Source organism: Staurois parvus, unplaced genomic scaffold (assembly GCF_062004578.1).
Source record: "Staurois parvus isolate SC_StPar_1 unplaced genomic scaffold, SC_StPar_1.0 ptg000394l, whole genome shotgun sequence".
NCBI classification, from domain to species: Eukaryota; Metazoa; Chordata; class Amphibia; order Anura; family Ranidae; genus Staurois; species Staurois parvus.
In genome coordinates, this window is record NW_028318190.1 from 5,242,633 (window position 1) to 5,263,330 (window position 20,698).

A 20,698-nucleotide genomic window follows, 5' to 3' on the forward strand; every position below is an offset into this window, starting at 1 on the left:
ATGGGAGGCCTTGGTCTTATCAATTTCTGGCTCTATTATCTGTCGGCCTGCTTCGCACAACTATCGCAATGGGCGACTATTAACTCCCAAATCCCTTGGATCAGATTTGAATCTCAATCTATACGTCCGTTCTATTTACCAGGTATTTTGGACAAAAATTCCTCCTCGCATGTTGATGTCCCATAATTCTATTGTTACCCACTCACTGATACTTTGGTCCCGTTATAAATTTAAATTAAATCTTCTATCTTCTGTCCCACCAGGTTCATCATTTTTTGGAGACCCGAGATTCACTATAGCATTCTCATCTCCACAGGTCTTTCATTGGTGGTATGATCATTCCTTTATCAGATTATCTGATTTTCAAAGAGGAGAGTCTTATATCACTTTTGAGATACTGCGCACACTTTTTGATATCCCGCTCCGGGAATACTATCGTTATAGGCAAAATAGACATTTTTTTCATACACATGTTGATTTGACACCTTCGACCCCGATTACTTTTTTCGAACGTAATAGCCGTGAATGTCCTAGGGGCAGGGGTCTTATTTCAGACTTGTATCTTCTTTTTCCGGTAACTATCTATTCCTCACCACCCTTATATAGACAGAAATGGAAGGCGGATAGTGGTGTCACTTTTTCTGAAGAGGATTGGGACCCCATGGTGGATAGTATACGTAAGAGCTCTATTTCTCTTTCTGTTTGGGAGACGGCCCTCAAAGTACTAACCCACTTGTATTATACCCCTTCTAGGCTGAGTGTCATGTTTCCGGGGATGTCCCATCTGTGCTTCCAAGGTTGTGGCCTAGCTGGTACCTTGGTGCACACATTTTGGGCTTGCCCAATCCTTTCTTTGGTGTGGCGCAGGGTCTCTGAAGTGGCCTCTGCTGTGGCAAGTGCACCTGTGCATCTGTCTATGTAGTCTTGCCTGTTGGGAGCTCGCATCAGGGGCTATGAGGCTAATCCATACCGTCTATGTTTCTGTCCTGTGGGCCATTGCCCTGCACTGGAGGTCACCCACGGTGCCATTGCCCTCGGTTTTGCTGAGAGTCGATGCAGTAATGCTCATGGAGAGTATTCATTATATGTTACTGGATAGGATGCAGTTATTCCACAGAAAGTGGGAGGTTTGGAAAACTCATAGACATTTATTATCTGAATAATTAATATTTATGATTCAATTGATCGTGTTTTTCTGTTGGTGCCATTATTGTTCTGCCTACCCTTTTATCTATCTTGCTCATACACTTAATTTGTATGCCTTACATGATTGTACCTTTTTGGAATGTATATTACAGATGTGCCTTGTCTCTGTTTTATATGTTACTTGATGCTGTAATGTTGTCCTTGCAGCCTATTTCATAAAAACTAATAAAATCATTTGTAAACAAAAAAAGAAACAGAGAGCAGACAGGTTTTTATCAAAGAAGAGTCATGCAGTGTCTCTTCTGCAATAAAATGCCCCTACCTGACTGCTTGCTGTCTTCTCCAGTTCTGTTAACTGATCTGCGGACCAGTCTCAGATACTGACAAGCTGAAGCTCCCAGCACCCCCTCTCCACAGGATGGAGCAGTGCCCTGGGCAAATATACATTTAAACAAATAAAGTAAAGGGAAAGCGTAAAGTCCAAACACATTTTGCAAGTTGAGCTTCTTCAGGGGTTCAAGGGGTACAGCTGAGGAGCAAATACAAATACAAATGGAATTCACAGGTGCCTTCACCTATAGGCGCAACAGTTTTTTTCTTTTGTTTTGAATGATATATATACTATTGTGAGTAATTTATTATGTGTGTTTATAGCCACATTATAGTTGGCACATTATATTCACTGATTGTCATTTATATACATGTGAATTACATTTGCTGTATAGCTTAATAGTATGATTTTGTAATAAAATGTACGTTTTTACATATGTTTCTATGTATTTTCTTTTTCTCCTGAGGGTAGAATTGTTAGCATCTTAAAAATCCTATTTACTCATTTTTTGTTATTTTTGATATTGTACATGGGAGATGTGGTGCTGAGGTTATCAATGATACCAAATACTGATATAAATTTGACAAAAAAAGTTGAGTCTATCATGTAATCTGAGCAATGGGTACATATTTGCCAGGACAGATATGATAAATTTGATAAAATATTGGCAACCTCAACCTTTTCAATATGGAGGAACCCCTGAAATAACTTTCCAGTCTCAGGAAACCCCTGCTAAAAATGGCTTTATCTATGTAGTAGGCTCCTTGTACAAGAGGATTCAGAAGGAATCACATGTTCAGCAGTCAGTCCTTCCTCTCTCTCCCCTATTTGTAAAACCTGGGCATTCTGCCAAGTTCATGACTCATCCACTACACAGCAAAGAACGCTGGGAGGGGGAGGAAGCAGGAAGTGAAGGGGAGAGGGGAGAGACACGAGGCTGGAGAAAAGACAGGGACATGTAGAGCCCGTCCAAGCAGAGGAGGAGGCACTACAGCACTCAGCGCGGATAGAGGGACCCTGCTGTGTGTTCAGAGTCTGGTGAGCTGTCCCCCTGGAGAGAGTAAGACACACCATTTACACTTTGCATATAGACTGGGACATCCGCACCCCACTGCTGGGATCTCACCCATCCGGGGCCCTGTGCAAGCCACAGATCCCTCTGCCTGCTTTGCCCCTCACCACCAGTGTAATTGAGACTGTCTACCCTGGGGACTGACACATACTGGGAGATTGCATCCTGCGACTGCCCCTGGTCTTGGGGTGCTTTGTGTTGCGTTCAGACACTGAGGTTGGACCCTCTCAGCCCAGAAACCTAGTAAAATTGGATGTAACCCACACCAGCTGAAACTCCAAAGAAGCCTTCAGCTGCTATTTACTTCATTGTAAGGACTAAACGTGCACCAACTAGAGCTCCACCGTTACAAGGACTAGAGTGGGGGAATCTGGCTTAGTAGCCTTATTAGAGGTACCTCTTTATTGCATTCTGTTCTGACTCTGAGGTGATTTTTGGCTAACGCCCCTCAGAAGCAGAATCATACACCGGTGTGGGTAATACATTTCATTGATAGAGTATAAGTAAGTTTATTTGTTTGATATCAGTTGTATTCTGCTTAAAGTGCAACTCTGCCATCCGGAGACTCTTGGCTGTGAAGCCCTCTAGTGGCAGACCAAATTTACTGCATTGCATAAAAGAAGAAAAGTAAGTTTTGAAGTTGAAAGGGGAACCCCACCCCTCTACACTGCATTTCATTCTCCATAAAATTGTTCTTGTTTCATTTAACCCTGTGTCAGCAAATTTCTTGGCGGGGTATTTGCTATTCATTACCAGTTGTACCAGAGGGATTGGGTTTGCTTAGGGTTGGATCTATTGAGCGGAGGACCCATAATATATTCCAGCTTGTCCCAAGGGGCAGTGCTACACGTGGGGGCTCGTCCGGGATTCTTGCTGCTCAATTACCCAACAACCACTCAAGCAGTGCCCTATACCAACTCCTAAGATGGACGTCGCAGCCGCGACCAAGTGGTGCAGCAGGGAAAATGCTTGCCCAGAACGGAGTGTAGTGGTCGAGTTCCCCAGAGAAATGGGGACCGAAGAACAGATTACCAAGATAGTGAATGCACTACCCACAGAGGGAAAGAAAACGTGGGTGATAGATGTGATACCCGCCTCAGACACCACCCTGGCATATGCCCTGCTAGAGTGGAAGAAGGGGATCCCTGACAGTTTCCAAGGAGCCAATATCCAAATAGAGGATGGGACAAGGCTCCAGTTACTTCAGTTGAACACCCCCGGGCCTAGTTGTGCAAGACCTGAAAGGGAAGAACCCCTGTCCCAGACACCTCTAGCCACCATAGGCCCGGAATTCCTCACTGCATTGGGGGACTTCATGTTAAAATGCCGTAAAGACCCCTCTCCATACACAGGGATGTATCGGAAGCTCCGATTCTTCTCGGATAGGCAACCAATACCTACCGGGGAGGATGGCTTTGAAGAGTGGCTAGACCAAGCCATGCAAGCACTAAGTGAATGGGACATTCCTGAGGCCAACAAGAAACAGAGGATTACGGAGAGCCTAAGGGGCCCTGCATTGGAGGCTATTCGCAACCTAAAACTTAGCAAACAGGATTGCACTGCTCAGGGCTATCTAGATATTTTACAAGATGTATTTGGGCGTACTGAAAAGGCTTCAGACCTCATCTATCAGCTAGAGCATACCTACCAAAATGAAGGGAAGAAACTCTCCAGTTACATGGGACGTCTAGACAAGATAATATACCAAATTCTGCTAAAAAGGGGAATAGGCCCTGAAAGAGTAGATGAGGTTTGGGTGCAACAAGTCCTACGGGGAGCCAGGCCCCTAGACCCCATTGCCATTCTATTACGAACTCGGCGAGATGGTGGCCTCCTGAACTATCCAGACTTGATCCGGACTGTGAGAGAGGAGGAAGCCATTTTGGATGACAAAGAGAGACAGTCAGACTCTGTTGTAGGGGTCCGGGTAGTCAATGTGGGAGGTGACACCCCTGAAGTTGAACTCCTTAAGACTCAGGTGTCCCAACTAATGGAGATGGTGACCTTACTAATGGCGGGACCGTCGGGTTTAGCGAGAGAGACGAGAGCAGTTTCTGAAAACCTGTCAGGAGTTGCCCCAATGCAAGCAACTAGTCCCACCATTCAAATTACCTGCTTTAATTGTGGAGGGACCGGACATGTCAGGAGAGTCTGTCCGAGCCCCAGGAAGCCTGAAGCTAAGCGCCAAAAACCGGCGGAAAACTTCAGAGGGCCCTGGTGAAGGAGCAACCCAGGGACCCCACCACCGCAGCTAGCTCCACTCAACCAAGTAAAAGGGGGGTGAGGAGAAAATCTGGCCCTATCCAGAAGGACTCCACCATCCCTTACAAACAGCCTAGGGAAGATGCCACTTCACCTCAGGGAGTCAGTGCACACCTCAAACCTGGGAGTCAACCACGGCTTAGGCCGAGCCAAAACTCCCCCAGGAGGAGAGTAAGGATAAGAACTGCAGAACAGAAGAAGACGGCTACCTGTTCACCACTCCCTGAGAATTTAGTGGGACCCTCCCCTGTCGTCCTGATTCAGGTAGAAGGGAGTTATACCAGGGCTCTTCTGGACACCGGAGCCCAAGTAACCCTTCTGTACCGAGACTTCTATGACAAGCATCTGAAGCATTTGCCCTTGCAGAAGCTGGAAGATCTGGAAATATGGGGCATAGGAACCCAGAAGTTTCCCTATGATGGTTACCTATCGGTCAGACTAACTTTTGATCCTTCCATGACAGGGAAGGCTGAGACTTTCGAAGCCTTAGCCGTCATCTGTCCCCGGCCGCCTGGGGCCAATGGGAGTCCCCTAATCATAGGGACCAACACCAATCTTGTCAGAAGGCTGCTGGCGCCATTGGTCGAAGAGCCCAATGATCAACCCACTTCTGTACATCCCATGCTGAGGCAAGCATATCAGCGCCTGGTACAAGAGAGGAGAGCCCCAGCGGAAAGAATAGGGAAGATATGGCGCCTGGATCAACATGAGAAGGTGCTACAACCCGGAGAGGTGGCGTGTTTACAGGCATCAGTCAAATTGACCTGGAAGCAGCCAGGCCCCTTCATTGTCCTTGAGGCTGGTGGCTGTGAAGAGAACACAGGAGTGGAGATCCTCCCGGAGGTAGTGTCAACAAAAGCGCTACGGAGGAGCCACGGAAAGGTTTCGGTCAGTGTTCATAATCCAACTGCTGCCCCAGTGAAAATCCCAGCTCGGGTGCTGTTAGGACATGTGGATCCTGCAACCCCAATCTTGCCCACTGAGCTAGGGGACGGAAGAGAGAAAGAAATCCCTGTCGATGCGTTTTACCCAAGGAACACCCCCCTTTCCCCGGAATGGAGAGAGAGAGTGAAGAATCAACTCCTAAGGTGGCGGGCTGCATTCTCCAGAAGTGAGTTCGATGTGGGGTGTGCAGAGAGTGCCCATCATCGGATCCGGCTTCGAGAAGACGCCCCATTCAGGGAAAGGGTTCGACGAGTTCCATTGGGAGATTTGGAAGATCTGCGTGAGCAATTGGCAGAGTTGAAGAGGACAGGTATCATCAGAGAGTCACGAAGCCCATACGCCTCTCCGATAGTGGTGGTCCGGAAGAAGAACGGATCTTTAAGATTGTGCATCGACTACCGGACGCTAAACCGAAGAACTGTTCCTGATCAGTATACCACCCCCAGGATAGAGGATGCTTTGCAAAGCCTATCAGGGGCAAAGTGGTTCAGTGTGCTGGACCTGAAGAATGGGTATTACCAGATCCCCGTGCACCCGGAAGACCGAGAAAAGACCGCGTTCATAACCCCAATAGGGTTCTTTGAATTTTTTTTTTTGTTTACAAACGATTTTATTGTACATAAGTAGACAGTAAAACAACAGCACAGTATGAAAGTGATATTGTCAACAAAAATATGGCACATTTGAACCGTACAATACATAAAAGTATATTAACATAAAAAAGAAGATAGAGGAAGAAAAAAAGTTATGAGTGCATGAGATACATAAATGATAAAACAGATTGAGTGATACAGCTATCAACAATATATGTCAGCCATTCTTTACCGGGGATGTTGTCAATCATGCAATAAATGTCTACAATCCTTCCATGACTCCCATTTTTTATCGTATAAGTGCATCTTATCCAGTAGTGTATAATAAATACGTTCCATAAGCATTACAGTGTCAATTCTGTGTAAAACAGAGTCCAAGGGTACAGCATTAGACCGCCAATGCAGGGCAATGGACCACAAAGTGGCAATACATAATGTATGTAGCAATCTCAGAGTGGCATCAGAGACCCCTGGGATATGAACCCCCAATAAACAGGTCTGTATAGACAACTGTATCGGGTTGCCCGATAGTGAGGTAGCCACCTCAGATATCTTACGCCAGATCAAAGATATGTTTGGGCAATCCCAAAACATATGGACCAAAGTACCTGTGCGGCCACAGCCCCGGAAACATAAAGGGGATGTTTGTGGGAACATTGTATGTAGTCTGGACGGAGTATAATACCATCTGGTTAAAACTTTAAGGGCCGTCTCGCGAACCGAAAGAGATCTAGAGCTCTTGCATATATTATCCACCATGGAGTCCCAATCCTCATCCGAAAAAGTGATACCACAATCCTCCTCCCACCTCTGCCTGTACATAGGAGGAGCATGAAAAAGACAGATCAAAAATTGGTGATAAAGATCTGAAATAAGACCCCTACCTCTAGGAGAGTCACGGCTGACACGCTCAAAAAAAGAGATCGGAGAAGACGGGGTAAGGCCAAAGTGCGCATTAAAAAAGTGCCTAATCTGTCTATAACGAAGGTACTCACGAAGAGGAACATCAAATAGCACGCGCAGCATATCGAAGGTAATATAAGATCCTCCTCTTTGGAAATCGGACAATCTGATAAAGGATCGATCATACCACCAACGAAACATGTGAGGGGAAGAAAAGGCTACAACAAAAGTAGGATCACCAAAAAATGAAACACCTGGGGGAATATGAGAGACTAAACTCAGCTTAGCCTTGTATTTGGACCAAAGTGTCAGTGAGTGGGTCACTATAGAGTTATGAAAAGTAAGCGATCGGGGGGAGATTTTAGACCATAAAATTCCCGGTAAATAAAAAGGACGTATCGACTGAGACTCAAACTTAATCCATGGGATTTGAGAGTTAATAGTAGCCCATTGTGATAATTGCGCAAAACGAGCCGAGAGGTAATATAGCCAAAAGTTGGGAAGACCAAGACCTCCCGTCCGTTGTGAGCGATATAAAATGGATGAGGCAAAACGTGGATGCTTATTTCCCCAAATAAAATTGTTAATAATCCGCTGAAAATGATCCAAAAACGTTTTTGAAACCGGAACTGGAAGTGCTCTTCCATGGCAACATGGCGACACCTCCGGCCATGTCAGGAGGCAGGGTGGGGTAACGTGTCAAAGAGTAGTACAACCATGAATTAATGGGCGCAATTAGGAGGGTCCAATGACCCTTGTTATACCTTAACCCGTACAGTTATCAATGCAAGGCATACAAAATATTCAGTATTGCAAAAATAGCACAGCAACAACCACAGAAATACACAACCTGACAATGTAAAAAATAGAGAGCAAAATCCCTGGGTCCCAAATCTTAGTAAAGTCATAAAAAAACAATAGACCAAACCAAAGACTATCAAGACAATGAGTATTAGGCAAGTGAGAGTGGACACGTCAACCCGGTTCTTGTCTGACTCTCCTTCTATCCCTCCGTGGGGAAGGGGTATGCCAAATGGGAGAAATACGAGGGGTGGAGGGTGGACGTTGAGGTGATGGGGCATCCGCCAAGCCCAATTTGGCCAAGATTGCTCTACCTTCGGGAGGGGATGTAGCGATATATGTGCTCCCATTGTGTGGAACTATCAGCTTAAAAGGGAAGCCCCACTTGTAGCGGATACGAGCTGAGAACAGGGCAGTTGTAACTTCTTTCATCTTTCTACGTTTCTCCAACGTGGCCGGGGAAACATCAGGATAGATTTGTAAAACCGAGCCCTCAAAGGAGATTGTTGGAGTATTGCGAGCAGCTCTGAGGATTTCTTCCTTGGTCAGAAAATCCTTCATGCACAAGACAATATCCCTAGGCGGCTTGTCAGCAGGAGGTTTAGGGCGTAGGGCTCTGTGGATGCGGTCACAAGCAAAAGATCCAGGGTCACGATCTGGGAGGAGTGACTTGAACAATTTGGTTATAATTAATGAAAGATCTGACATAGACTCCGGGATTCCCCTGATTCGCAGATTATTCCTGCGATTGCGATTGTCAAGATCCTCGACCTGCGCCTGCAGTTGTGAAAAGGCCGTTTGTAAATGATCATGCTCTCTGGAAAGTTCACCATAGGCCAGGCTAAGTTCATCGTGTTTGGTTTCCAAGCGGTCTGTCCTAGAGCCCAGCGTGGCTATTTCCTGAGAGAGAACATTAGTGCTTTTATGCAATTCTGATTGAAATTTGGCAGCTAGTTTGGCGTACATAGATTCCAAGCAGGACTCCAAGTCCCCTTTTGTGAGATGCTGTGTATTTTCGCTGACTAAGGTCGATAAGGGAGCGGTGGTATCCCGTGGGATCGGACAGGGATGCTTGCTCTGTATTGACTGGAGACATGCCGCAAATCTCGTGAGCCTTTAGTAGGTATGTTGTGAGGGACTTCTGAGCTTGTCCCTTTTTTTTCTTGGTGGACGGCATACAAGTAATCTCCCGGGGGTGATCAACTGAAAATTGGAAAGTGAGTGAAGATTATAACCCCAGGGGACCTATAGCGCCCAAAATAGGTTCAGGGTTGTAGTTACATGGATGCTGTCAGATCCATATGCGATAACATTATATTGTAAAAATATTCAGCAAGCCTTGAGAGGGTAGATAGAACATAAGTCGCAGCAATCCTGCAAAAAATTCACGTTGGAGCAAGATGATGGCATTGGATCCCAACTCAGGACATGAGAGGGACGGATGGGAAGCAGGAAGCAGAGGACCTCCAATTCTGAGCACAGGGCCCCGCAGGGAGACACCCTCTGGGGCAGTATCAAGGCCCCAGTAGGCCTCTGAGCACAGTAAGGGCCACAGTCACAGAGGATGGTGGATTCTGGGGCTATTAATATGTGGCCCACTCCCCAAAGCACTGTGGGGAGATCATAGTGACAGGATGCCGCCTGTACCCCCCACTCACTGTGTCCAGGTGAAAGGAGGCCTCTGGCAGAAGGTGTAGGCCGCAACCGTCGCCGCCGCCGCGGGGAGCAGCAATACACAGCGGCGTCCCTCTCCCAGCCTCTGTGATACAGAGGATGCTGCAGACGTCCTCGGATGATCCCCCACAGCACGGATGGCAGCGGATGTGGATGGAAAACGCCGGAGCCCCGGCCCGCGCGGCCGCACTAGGCCGCGGATGTCCGCCGCCACGAGGGGCGGAAATGTCGCCCGGAATCCACCTCCCAGGTATCCGGAATGACACCAGGGCCCTCCTCTGCTCCACTGTGATCCGCTGCAGCACGGATGGCAGCGGATTCCGAAAATCGGCGCCGGAGCTCCGGATTATGCGTCCGCTCCGGTCACCATCTTGGACACGCCCCGGGTTCTTTGAATTTGACCGGATGCCTCAAGGTTTGTGCAACTCTCCAGCCACCTTTCAAAGGCTGATGGAGAAGACGGTGGGTGACATGAATTTAATTGAAGTACTGGTATACTTGGACGACATCATTGTGTTCGGGAAGACCCTGGAGGAACATGAGGAGAGATTGGAGAAGGTGCTCAAGAGACTTCATGATGAGGGACTGAAGTTGTCTTTGGAGAAGTGCCAGTTTTACCAACCCTCGGTCAATTACCTGGGTCATATCGTATCTGCCGATGGAGTGGCCACTGACCCCAAGAAGCTGGAAGCTGTCACCTCATGGCCGAGGCCCACAAATGTCACAGAGCTCAGATCTTTCCTGGGCTTTTGCTCCTATTATCGCAGATTCGTCCAGGGCTTCGCTCGGATAGCCCGCCCACTCAATGAACTGCTCAGAAACGAAGAAGACAATGATGATGCAGATCTTTCTAGACCTGCGAAGCCAGCAGTGGGACCCAGGAGGCCTAGGGAATCTATTCAAGGACAATGGACAACCCAGTGTGAAGAGGCCTTTGAACGGCTGAAAAAGAGTCTAACCACCGCCCCAATCCTGGCCTATGCAGACCCAGCTAAGCCGTACGAATTGCATGTGGATGCAAGTAGAGATGGGTTAGGGGGAGTCCTCTATCAAGAACAGAATGGATGCTTGCGACCTGTCGCCTATGTGAGCCGGGGTTTGGCGTCCGCTGAGAAGAACTACCCCACCCACAAGCTTGAATTCTTGGCCTTGAAGTGGGCAGTAGTGGACAAACTTCGAGATTACCTATATGGAGCAGAATTCGTGATAAAAACAGATAATAACCCCCTCACATACATTCTCACTACAGCTAAGCTGGATGCTACTGGCCACAGGTGGTTAGCTGCCTTATCGGAGTTCACTTTCAGCCTCAGTTATTGGCCAGGGATTGGGAATAGGGATGCAGATGCCTTATCCCGAAGACCTCACTGTTCCAAGGATTCCCCAGAAGAGTGGACTCAGGTGCCCTCTGAAGGGGTACGAGCCTTATGCCAAGGAGTGGAACACCGAACAAGAGGTGGGTCCAGGGCAGAAGACATTGGGATTTCGGCGTCTGGCGTTCCCAGGTGTTATTGCAATGTCACCCAGGTTGGGGGTGAAGGCCTGCCCAAGCTTTCCAGGAAGGATCTGCGAAGAGATCAGTTGGAAGACCCCCTCTGCGGCCTAGTATTGAAGGCTTTAGAAAGCAAAAGCCCTGATTTGCTTCTTACATCGTCAAGGGAGGCCCGGCGGCTACATCGTGAGTGGGATCGGCTACAGTTACGCCACGGAGTGGTCTACCGAAGGGGCCCCTCTGATGATCCTGAAGAGAAATGGCAGCTATTTTTGCCCGCAAAACACAGAGAAACGGTGCTGACTGCTCTCCATGATGACCATGGCCATCTGGGACCAGAAAGAACCTTTTGTTTGGTAAGAGACCGCTTCTACTGGCCCTGCATGCGGACAGAAGTTGAAAGTTACTGTCACTCCTGCATCCGATGTATTCAGAGGAAGACTCTGCCTCAACGAGCTGCCCCAATGGGCCACCTTCAAAGTCAGGGACCCATGGAATTGGTGTGCATTGACTTCCTGTGCCTGGAGTCGGATCAGAGTGGACAGGGAAATATCCTAGTAGTGACTGACCATTTTACTAGGTATGCCCAGGCTTTTCCTGCTAGAGATCAGTTAGCATCAACTGTGGCAAAGATTTTAGTAGAAAGGTTCTTTGTGCATTACGGACTACCACAACGTATCCGCTCAGACCAAGGGAGAGATTTCGAGAGCAATCTCATCAAGAGACTCTTGAGTCTACTAGGCATCCAAAAGTCGAGGACTACTCCATACCATCCTCAGGGAGATCCTCAGCCAGAGAGATTCAATCGTACCCTCCTGAATATGCTCGGGACTTTGACTTCAGTGCAAAAGCAACACTGGAGTAAGCATGTAGCAGCCATCGTACATGCCTACAATAGCACTGCCAATGACGCTACAGGATACTCTCCTTACCGGCTGATGTTCGGCCGGGAAGCCCGACTGCCAGTAGACTTGGCTTTTGGAACCTCTGTAGACCATACCTCTGCAGCTTCCCATAGAGGATATGTGAACCGCCTAAGGAAAAGCCTGAAGATTGCTTATGAGAAGGCTCAAGCCACCTCAGACGCCAGGGGACAGAGAAACAAAGAGAACTTTGATCTCAGAGTGCGAGTACAGGACTTACAATCTGGAGACAGAGTCTTACTGAGAAATCTGGGTATCCCTGGAAAACACAAGTTGGCGGATAGGTGGCGATCAGAGCCCTATGTCATGTGCAAACAATTGCCTGGATTGCCAGTTTACCAGATTCGACCGGAAAAGGGTGTTGGCCGACTCAAAACCTGGCACCGCAACCACCTTTTGCCTTTGTCAGATGCAGTCCGTCTACCATCACAATCTGATCCACAGTCTACCCCCTCAACTTCTCAGAGGACTAGACCTGTGACCAGGTCACAAACCACACCACCTCCTGCAGATGAAGAGGACAGTGAGAGTGAGGAGGTAGGGACAGATTTGCTGTGGCCATCTGACATTTCCGAACCCACCATTCCTTCTTCCACTGGAGTGACTGACGTAGTTCTTCTTAGGCCAGAGGCTCCTGAATTTGTGCCTCAGGCCCAACCTGCAGAAGACTTGCAAGAACCTGAAGACTGGTGGTCCATTGTTGATGAGGGCAAAGATGTGGAGGAAGCTGAACTGGGAGAGACAGAGAGCATCGAGCAAGAAGCGAGGGTTGATGAGTCAGTAGTGTCAGAACCAACATCGGAAGCAAAGCCAGAACCATTGCTAGAGCCCAGAGAACAGAGAGAGCGTAGAGTTATTCAACCCCCAAAGAGACTGACATATGATGTGTTGGGTGAAAACTCTGAGGAAGTAGTACATGCTTCTCAAAGGAATCGCGTGACGCCTGGTTCTCCTACAGCAGTTTCGGTAGAGAACAGCCCCAACTCACCCCCTGGCACATCTGGTTGGGCCATTCCCATTAGTGTGGCCTATGGGCAGGACAACCCTCACTCTGCTACATGGTGGGAGGTTCCTCTGCCAGATTCTTATGCAAGTGTGAATAATTTAATTTCCTGTGTGTACTAACTTTGCTTTTTCTCCGCGTGTATATAAAAAGCATGTAACAGGTTGCTTTTACTGCTGTCTTTGGAGGACCAAAGCTTCTCTGGTGGGGGGAGTGTGTAGCAGGCTCCTTGTACAAGAGGATTCAGAAGGAATCACATGTTCAGCAGTCAGTCCTTCCTCTCTCTCCCCTATTTGTAAAACCTGGGCATTCTGCCAAGTTCATGACTCATCCACTACACAGCAAAGAACGCTGGGAGGGGGAGGAAGCAGGAAGTGAAGGGGAGAGGGGAGATACACGAGGCTGGAGAAAAGACAGGGACATGTGGAGCCCGTCCAAGCAGAGGAGGAGGCACTACAGCACTCAGTGCGGATAGAGGGACCCTGCTGTGTGTTCAGAGTCTGATGAGCTGTCCCCCTGGAGAGAGTAAGACACACCATTTACACTTTGCATATAGACTGGGACATCCGCACCCCACTGCTGGGATCTCACCCATCCGGGGCCCTGTGCAAGCCACAGATCCCTCTGCCTGCTTTGCCCCTCACCACCAGTGTAATTGAGACTGTCTACCCTGGGGACTGACACATACTGGGAGATTGCATCCTGCGACTGCCCCTGGTCTTGGGGTGCTTTGTGTTGCGTTCAGACACTGAGGTTGGACCCTCTCAGCCCAGAAACCTAGTAAAATTGGATGTAACCCACACCAGCTGAAACTCCAAAGAAGCCTTCAGCTGCTATTTACTTCATTGTAAGGACTAAACGTGCACCAACTAGAGCTCCACCGTTACAAGGACTAGAGTGGGGGAATCTGGCTTAGTAGCCTTATTAGAGGTACCTCTTTATTGCATTCTGTTCTGACTCTGAGGTGATTTTTGGCTAACGCCCCTCAGAAGCAGAATCATACACCGGTGTGGGTAATACATTTCATTGATAGAGTATAAGTAAGTTTATTTGTTTGATATCAGTTGTATTCTGCTTAAAGTGCAACTCTGCCATCAGGAGATTTTTGGCTGTGAAGCCCTCTAGTGGCAGACCAAATTTACTGCATTGCATAAAAGAAGAAAAGTAAGTTTTGAAGTTGAAAGGGGAACCCCACCCCTCTACACTGCATTTCATTCTCCATAAAATTGTTCTTGTTTCATTTAACCCTGTGTCAGCAAATTTCTTGGCGGGGTATTTGCTATTCATTACCAGTTGTGCCAGAGGGATTGGGTTTGCTTAGGGTTGGATCTATTGAGCGCAGGACCCATAATATATTCCAGCTTGTCCCAAGGGGCAGTGATATATCTACAACACATGATACATTAGTATGATAGACTGTGGTAAGAATGCTCCTTACGCTTGTGATCATTGGGAAGAATTCCCCCATATATATAGATAAAAGGATCAATGGTGTCAGTGAGAACTTATCTGAGAAACAGAAATTGCTCACTGGCCAAGGAACCCCAAGAAACCTCTGATGGAACCCTGGCTGAGAAACGTGGCTCTAGATAGATAGAGCCACTAACTAATGATTAAGATATCCTCTTGGTATGCATTCATTTTGCATTGTATGATTGATGTATTGTCCTATACCATTTCGTCTTGTATGACTGTTTACAATTTGGCCCGTCTGCGAAACGGGAAGCAACATGTCATGTCTATGTTTTGACTGTGATCTATGGCTGTACATGCTCTAAATGCTTTTTTGTCTTCTCTTATAACAATAAAGTATTTTTGGAACAAAAAAAAAAAAATATCCTGACACATATAGGAACCTGACAAGGATGACATATTTTGATGACTAAGTAAAGCCTAAGTTTGTTTTTATTATTATCACTGATCTCTATGTTTTCCCTCCTCTGTTTTTTTGTTTTTTTTCTTTTTATCCTTTTTCCTTTCCACTTCCCTTCTCTATTGTACACTAATGTTACATGGTTAAGTATAGCTCTGAGAGAAATATGGAGTATACACTCCCCGGCCACTTTAATAGGTACACCTATTCAATTGCTTGGTAACACAAATTGCTAATCAGCCAATCACGACAGCAACTCAATGCATTAAGGCATCTAGACGTGGTGAAGATAACTTGCTGAATTTAAACCGAGCATCAGAATGAGGAAGAAAGGGGATTTAAGTGACTTTGAACATGGCATGGTTGATGCCAGACGAGCTGTATTTCAAAAACTGTTGATCTACTGGAATTTTCACGTACAACCATCTCTAGGGTTTACAGAGAATGATCCGAAAAAGAGAAAATATCCAGTGTGCGGCAGTTATGTGGATGAAAATGCCTTGTTGATGTCAAAGGAGAATGGGTAGACTGGTTCAAGATGATAGAAAGGCAACAGTAACTCATGGCAATATGGACCAAAATAAATTTTGCAATGTATGACTTGATCTTATAAACATATGGTTTTCATATAATCTACCGTATTTTCCGGCATATAAAATGACTTTTTATACTTGAAAACATACCCCAAAAATCAGGGGTCATCTTATACGTGGGGTATACAGTGTGAACCTTTAGTTCGTTTGGGCCAAGCTGGCTCAAAACAAATGTCCCTAATCTGTCAACCCGCTGGATGTGCGGTAATACTGTATGTACGGTAGCTTCGGCTACATACAGTATACCGCGCTGAGCCAATCACGGCAAGCGATGTATTTTATTAATGAACACAAAGCCTGCTCGGATTGGCAGAGGTTGTGACATCATCAGCCCACCTCTGTGACTCAGCTAATCCAAGCAGGCTTTGAATTAATTAATATAATACATCGCTCACTGTAATTGGCTCAGCGTACATTCTGTATGTATATTGTATGTAGCCAAAGCTAACATACACACAGTATTACCGCACATCCAGCGGGCTGATATTTTAGTGGGTGTATTTAAACAAAATGGCTGTTAGACAAGACCCCATCATGGCTCCAGCAAGAAGAAGGAAATATGAAGCCAGTTTCAAACTGAAAGTTGAAAACTTTGCCAAGGAACATAATAACTGTGCTGCTGATGTCAGAGGATGAACATGATGAGGATTTTGAAAGATTTTAGGTACCGGTAAGTCATAACCATTTTAATTTAAATTATTTAAATCAAATCTGATGTTTTAAAATGATGTTGCCTCGGAAGGGGGGTAGTCTTAGGGTCCATGTACACGGTGCATTTGGAAAACACTTCTGAACGATGGAAAATGACTGCTGGAAAACGAAAGTTAAAAAACTTCTGTTTAGCTGTGTTTGCATACCGCATTTATGAGCGTTTGCATTTAGAAGCGTTTTTTAAAGATAACCTCAGGAGACCTTCTAAAATGCCCAGAATGCACTGAAAAACAGTAAAAAATTAACTATTTCAGACATTTTGTGAGAAATAGAGAGAGCAGAAGCAGAGAGAGCAGTATGTTTTGAGATGACCTGTCTTTTCTGGTTGTATTCACTATGGATCCCATCATGAGCATAATGCGGCACGTTCTACCATTTTTTCCTTCATGCAAAACCTGGAACTGACTGCGCTGGTGTAATAGGTCCATGAATACATGGAAAACGCTTTGCATTCAGTTCTGCTGATGAAAAAAGGCTCTGGACAGCATCTGGATATGGAACAGTTAAAAAACTCTTCTAAACGCAAATGCTTCTAAACGCGGTTAACCGCTTTTACAGCATTTACAAGCATTTGGCGTTTGAAACGTTGGTAAAATCTACTCCTGAACACAAGTTTGGTGCGTTCAAAAAAAGTCTGTAAACTCAACTGCCTGTAAACAACTAAGTGTACATGGACACAGGGGAGGACTGAGCATTTGGAAACTCGGGCACTGCCCAAGGGCCCGGGGGTCAGTACGGGGCCCCGGTACCTTTTTCATAGGCTTTTTTGAGTTTGGGCAAGGACACAGGGGCCCCATGTTCCCCTATTGCCCAGGGGCCCCATGAGTTGTCAGTCCGCCCCTGCATGGACACATAGGAAAGCATTAGGGAGAGTTCAGGGGCTGCTGAAAAAAACACAGAACAGCTCCTGAATGCCAGCTTGACAGCTGCTGTGTACAAGAGCTCTAACTGAGCTGCTGATGTCAGAGGATGAACATGATGAGGATTTTGAAGGATTTTAAGTACCGGTAAGTCATAACCATTTTAATTAAAATTATTTCAATCAAATCTGATGTTTTTAAATGGTGTTGCCTTGGAAGAGGGGTAGTCTTATAAGGCGAGTATAGCCGACAACCTATGTTTTAACTGGAAAATTAGGGGGTCGTCTTATACGCTGGCAAATTTGGTACTGTTTCTGCTGTCATTTAACACTTTGTTGCATTCTGAACATTGCTATCTGCACTTCCCGTTCCCATGCCACCTTCCTCACCCTCCTCCTTCTTCTATCCGCTGGGGACATCTCCCCGAACCCTGGCCCCTCACCACCTCACCCCCCCCAGGGACCCCCCTGCTCCCGCCAGCCGCCGCAGCCCCCTCGACCTCATACCTGTACCCCTCCTCCCCGCATCCATCTCCCTTCTCAGTTGCACTCCTGAACGCCCGCTCGGTTTGCAACAAGCTTACCGCCATCCATGACCTCCCCTGCGGCACTCACCCGTGGAGGTCTCATATGGACCCATTCACCCAGACTGAGCAGTCGCAGAGGTGGTGGTGTCGGCTTGCTCCTATCACCGCTGAGCACCTTCCAGGTCCTCCCTAACCCCCCCCTCTCTATCCTTCTCCTCCTTCGAGACTCACTGCATCCGGCTCTTCTCCCCCACTCCCCTAAGGATCGCAGTGATCTACAGGCCTCCTGGATCCATACCCCGCTTCCTGGATGACTTCGCCGCCTGGCTTCCCTTCTTCCTCTCCTTTGAGCTACCGACCATCATCCTTGGGGACTTCAATATCCCCATCAACGACAACAACCCGGCTACTTCCCAACTCCTCCACCTAACCTGCTCCTTCACGCTCACACAGTACGCTCAATCCTCCACCCACATCGATGGGAACACCCTGGACCTCGTCTTCTCCCACCTCTGAACCCTCAACCAGATCACTAACACCCCCTTCCCTCTCTCCGACCACCACCTCCTCACGTTCTCCATCTCCCCTTCCCCTAACCCCCCCCCCCCAAGGCGCCAAACCATCTCCAGCCGCAACCTCCACAACCTGAACCCGGCCCGGCACTCGGCACTCGGCTGCCGACCGCCTACACGACAGCATTCTTCCACTGTCATGTCCTGACCTAGCCACCACCACATACAACGACTCCCTGTCAGCTGCCCTAGACTCTCTGGCACCCCTAACCACATGCAACATCAAACCTAGACCGCTTCAACCATGGCAGAATGACCATACTAAATGCCTCAAACGTCGCATTCGCGCGCTGGCGAGACTATGGCGCAAAACCAGGTCCCCTCGTGCGTTCTCCCTCTACAAATCTGCCTTCCTCACTTACACCTCCTCCCTCCATGCCGCCAAGCAGGCCTACTTCGTAAACCTGATCAACACCCTCTCCACCTGCCCTCGCCGACTTTTCTCCACCTTCAACTCCCTGATCGCTCCCCCCCCTCCTCCACTCAGTACCTCACTCACCGCCCACGAGATTGCCACCCATTTTCCCAACAAGATTGATGCAATCCGTAAGGACATAGTCAACTTGCAATCTACCTCCCCACCTAGCCTCCACCCCCATCACCCCCTCATCTTTCCTCTGACCTCGCAACCGCACTGCTCCCCACCACACCCAAGGCCCCGCTTACCGTAACCCCCCAGCACTGTACTCCTTCAGCCCTGCTACCACTGAGGAAGTCACCAGGGTCTTCTCAGAAGCCCGCCTCACTACGTGCCCCCTGGACTCTATCCCTCTCATCTCCTCCAGTCACCCCCCTCCTCCCTCATCAGCTCCCTCACCCACATCTTCAATCTCTCCCTCTCTACTGGCGCATTCCCCTCCCCCCCTAAAGCATGCGCACATCACCCCCATACTCAAAAAGCCCTCCCTGGACCCCACAGACCCAAACAACCTTAGACCCATCTCCCTGCTGCCACTCACTTCCAAGCTCCTTGAGCGCTTAGTCTACGATCGCCTGAGCGCCCACCTAACTGACAACAACCTCCTTGACCCACTATAGTCCGGCTTCCGTCCCCAACACTCCACCGAAACCGCCCTCCTCAAAATCACTAACGACCTACTAACCGCCAAAGCCAAAGGCGACTACTCTGTCGTCCTTCTCCTGGACCTCTCCGCGGCCTTCGACACAGTTGACCACCCCCTCCTTAATAAACTACTCTCCCTTGGCATCAGAGACAGCGCTCTCTTCTGGTTCTCCTCCTATCTATCCCAACGCTTCTTCAGCGTTTCCTACAACGGTGCCACCTCCCCTCCCCCTCTCTGTTGGGGTCCCCCAAGGCTCTGTCCTCGGACCCCTTCTCTTCTCCATCTACACCTCCTCCCTTGGCAAACTCCACAGCACCTGAGCCTGCCACGCACAAAATTCACCTGCATGTGTGTGCTAATGCATTGCAGTGGACACTGTTCTCACATTTTATATGAATTAATGTTATTTATGGGTTTATAAATTGTTTTATGTTATTCACGATTGTATTTTGAATTTTCACTTTAGTGTGTTACACATGTGTATTTAAGTGGTTTGACACAGAGCACTTAACACTGATTCTATATGTTTCCCAGGATCTGGGATATAGTTGTGGTTTATTCACTATATATATATTTTGTGTTTATTTGTCACTGTATGATTGACCTATTGTGATTTGGTCCTGATTATATGGTTTGTTCACGGTATAAATAAGGGAAAGATTTTGAAAAGCGCTACACCAATCATTTATATCTTTATGTTTTTCACTTTGGGTAACGGGTGCAGGTGTTAGCAGCTTTTTTCAGTATATTAGGGTTGAGCACAGGAGGTTTCCCCCTTATGTATATGCTCAGCTAAAATGATTGCAAATGCTTTACAATGGCAACCAAAACCTGACAGACATGGAAGAAAGCGAAAAACTACCATTCGAATGGATAGAAGAATAGCCAAAATGGCAAGGACTCAGCCAACAATCAGCTCCAGGAAGATCAAAGAAGGTCTAAAGTTACCTGTGAGTACTGTTACAATTAGAAGACGCCTATGTGAAGCCAAGCTATCTGCAAGAAGCCCCCGCAAAGTCCCACTGTTGAAAAAAAAGACATGTGCTGAAGAGGAGGAAAGCAAAATCTTCAAACATTTTTCAGTTTATATAGTGAATGTTTGAGTTTGTAAAGAAGAATACAAACACTGCTATTTTTTTGAACAGTCTAATATTTACTTTTCTTCAATTTTTTTAGAGGAACAACACAAATTTGATATATTTTTCTTCATGTTTTGATTTGGAATAGAATGTGTAGTGTTCCCAATGCATTTGTGTGTATGGAAATAAAAGCTATTAGAAGGATTTTGAGCTTTATTCACTTTTTTCAACACACTGCTATTATTTTGAACACAAATGTATATATATATATATAT

General features: G+C 47.1%; 1 long non-coding RNA gene across 2 annotated transcripts in view; it reads right to left on the reverse strand.

The window, feature by feature from the left end:
- Positions 1-20,698, reverse strand: part of LOC149455433 (uncharacterized) — a 28,688-nt gene that overhangs the window by 7,245 nt on the left and 745 nt on the right. For both annotated transcript variants that reach the window (XR_016314063.1, XR_016314064.1), the window contains exon 2: positions 20,293-20,366. This is a non-coding gene — a long non-coding RNA (uncharacterized LOC149455433). The remainder of the gene's footprint in view (positions 1-20,292; positions 20,367-20,698) is intronic.